The 3,563-nt window shown below is 51.1% G+C and overlaps 1 protein-coding gene across 3 annotated transcripts in view; it reads left to right on the plus strand.

Annotated features, from left to right (window-relative positions):
* PHAX (phosphorylated adaptor for RNA export) overlaps positions 1–3,563 on the plus strand; it is a 20,898-nt gene that overhangs the window by 395 nt on the left and 16,940 nt on the right. The gene's annotated exons all lie outside the window — the stretch shown is intronic.

Here is a 3,563-nt window from a genome sequence, read left to right on the forward strand (position 1 = left end):
CCCGGGGGGCTGCGGGCTGGGGAGCCCTTGACGCCCCCATGGGGCTGCCCCCTGGCTCTGGGGTGTCTGCTCGTGTGAGGGGTCCCGGGATCCCCAGGCTTGGATTCAGGGGCCCCTTCCCCATCCCCTGGCCTTACCCCGCCTCCTTTCCTGGGCCTTCAAGCCCTGAAGGGGCTTTGATGGAGTTGCTAAATTCACTTTATGTTCCTGTTCTGGCCTCAGACCCCCCTGGGAAAGGTGGGGGAGGCAGAAGAAGCTGGGCTAGGGTAATGGGACAGCCTATGCCACCTCATGCATGTGATCGGGATGCTTGTTTTCTCTCAGAGCTATATCCCCCCCCCCCCCCCCCCCCAACATGGTGCTGAGGTGGGTGCTCAATGTGTGGGGGTGTCCTGGCAGCGTGCCTGGAGCCACTTGCGCTACCAAACATCCTCCTGAATTAGAGGTTAAATATGGGATACTAAGGTGTCTACTTCTGGCCCCCCCTAACAACCCCTCCCCCCCAGTAATGCTGGCAGGTCAGTGCAAAGCCAGCTGAGTTAGCAAGAGGGATGGATTCATCAAAGGGAGGAAAAATAATTTTTCAAAGCTTGTTTTGTTTCCTGGTCTCTTTTCTTGAACATCACCTTTGAAAATGATGGCAAGTGAAGCCTAGCCTGCTCTTTCCCAGCAGACCTTGACTGGTAAAACAGAGTGGGTGGCCATGCTTGTACCCAGCTCCTGCATGGTGACAGCCCTTCGTCTGTCAGCCAAGTAACACCAGCTCCATGAGCAGCAGAAGGCTTCAGCCACCTTGTAGCCAACAGATGGTGCACGTAGGTGCATCCAGGCTTTCTGTTGGCTGCTCCAGCCCTGCGAATGCATGCCCTGCCAGCACAGCTGCCATAGTGGAGCTGTGCAAAGCCATGCAGGTGTGTATGTGCTTTAGCCACTCTTTTTTGGTGGCTCAAGTATGCTGGCAGAGAACTAGTAATGGAGAGGAGGTCCTGGGATGCTTGCTTTGCGATTGTCTTTTGGTTAGTCCAAGACTGGGAGCCAGGACTCTGGGTGATGTTATCACTATCAGCCTTCACAGGTTCTGTGTGTAATTGTAAATGAGTTGCTTTTGAATTTTCCAGTTTACCCATTGGATACATGGGAAGGAACAATTAGGCAGCCCCCAGGGTATCCTCATGGGGTGACTTGTGGTTTCTGTAGAATGCTTTGAAATCTTTGGATAAAGTTTCTACCTGAAAGTAGGGTATAGCTCTTTTTGTTTCAAAATGATTTTTCTGTAAATTGTCTGGGCTTCAACAGTGATTTCCCCAGCTAGACACTCACTAGTCTGCTGTGTTTGGTCAGAATTAACTGGATCCATGTGCTCTGAGTTTCTTACAGGCCCTGTTCTTCAGTAAGTTTGATAGGCTGCTCACTCAGGATGCAGACCCTTATTTACTGCCCTTTTCTGAGACAGAAAACCACATTCCAACTTGTTAGGCCCCCTAGACCACTGCTGACACCATTACCCTATAATTTAGGTACATGTCACCCAGAACACTAGCTAGGTGAGTGCCCTCTGGTTTATAGTTTCTGGAGGTGCACCAGTACATCAGTCCATATTGTATCAGCACCGATAAAAGGAAAATTGACATTATTGGCAATCAGCTTTTTTTGGCTGATGTGGCCGATAATGTAGTCGATTAAATGCCGCGTGCATGTGTGCAGCCAGCCCAGCAGCTTGGAGAGCAGTATCGGACTGGTAAGTCTGTTGGGGGTATGGGTGGGGGGGCAGACCAAGGCCCCTGCAGTGAGGGAAGGAGTGGAGCTGGGGCTGGGGCAGGTGCTGGGCAGAGCTGCAAGCAGTTCATCTGGGGAGCGGGGAAGGGAGGCAGGTGCAGGGATGGGGAGATAGCTCCTGCTGTTGCAAACAACCCTGAGAAAGGCATCTGTGGGGGCATGTGCCCCCTGGATCTGTACACAGGGCAAGGGTGGGCTCACTCAATTTGCTTGGGGTTGTAAAGGGCACTGGCTTTTTCCCAGCTTGAGGAGACTGGGCTGGGGCTGCGCTCAGAGCAGGCAGTGGTAGCGCTGGGTGGGGGGCTACAACAAATTCTGAGGTGGCCATAGCCCACCCTGTAGCCCTCTACCCCCACCCCAGCATCACCGCTGCTGGTTGGCCCAAGTACAGCGCTGGCCCAGCTCCTCTGCTGCCAGGAAGAGCTTGGTGCTGTCCCCAAGCTCCAACCCGCAGCAGCAGCCTGCCCTCACCCTGTGCACAGATCTGGGGGAACATGCTCCCCTGGGGGTGCGCATAACTGAATTCTCTGCCCCCACCCCTCCAAACAAGCCACTTGCAGCTCCATCCCACGCTTTACCCCATCTGTGCAGTGCCTGCCCCAGCCACAGCCCCACTCCCTCATTGCAGGGGCCTCGATCTGCATCTCCTAGCTCTGCCCCTTTCCTTCCCCGCCCAACAGACTTAGCAGCCAGATGCTGCTCTCCAAGCTGCCGAGCTGCATATCAGCAATGGGATGGGTATTGGCCGATATGGCTCGTTAATAATCGGCCATCAGTATCGACCCAAAAGATCTTTATCAGTGCACCCCTAACAGTTTCCGTGTGCAAGGGTATGTGTTTAGTGAGACAAAAAGATGGACTTTGACTGAATTTTAGAAACATATAGCTCTTTATTAAGACAACATAAAAAATGCATGATGCTAGATAATAGTAAATCTCGTATTGGTTTTTCTACCTCAGCTGTCTCACCACTTTAGAGATTTGGGACATTCAGGGTTTGGAGCTGGCCCAAAAGGGGGTTTCTCCTTCATAGGAAATCTTGAAATTTGATTTTGATTCAGATGAGATTGAAGCCAAACTGTCCAGAATTTCCAGCAAATCTAAAGCTGCCCAGACTCTACAGCTACTTCTTGGAGTTGTCATTCTTGTTAATTTTTCTGTTAACGCCAGCAGTGAAATGGATGTTCTTTCAATTTCACTGATTTGCTGCAGGGGCTCCAGGGATTACAGCTTTGGAGCAGACTAGTTAACAGACTAGTGTGGAGTTGCACCCCATGAATCTTCCAGGGTCACCAGCTGGGAGCAGAACTGACAAGAATCCAGGCAGGGTTTCCTTGGTGTTAGGCCTTGGATTTGACAAAAGTTAATCTCATTCGAGACGTTTTAGACTCAGTGAACCACTGTTTTTGTAAAGCTCTTCATTTTGTTGGAGAATTCCCAGTTAGCTCCATCCAGAGTCCTTCCCTGCTGGCTGTGGCTTGTCTTCTCAGTTGGGGAGCCCCTCTCTATCTTTGCTCCATGCTAGTTTCTTTTGACTTGTTGAAAAGGCCACTACCTTCCCCTGGCTGTCAGCAAAGATGCCCACCCCTTCTCCTAGATTTTGGCTTCGATAGGGATGATCCTGCTTCCAACAGGGAGTTGGATTAGATGACCCCTGGAGGTCCCTTCCAGCCATATTTCTCTGATTCACCTTCTGTTATTGTGTAACCTTTTGTTACTCCTTTGAGTCCTTTTTAACCCCTTGCTTTCTCTTTTTTGTCCTGTTTGGGACTTTCTATTTTAACACC

Source organism: Alligator sinensis, unplaced genomic scaffold (genome assembly GCF_000455745.1).
Source record: "Alligator sinensis unplaced genomic scaffold, ASM45574v1 scaffold227_1, whole genome shotgun sequence".
In the NCBI taxonomy this organism is placed as follows: Eukaryota; Metazoa; Chordata; order Crocodylia; family Alligatoridae; genus Alligator; species Alligator sinensis.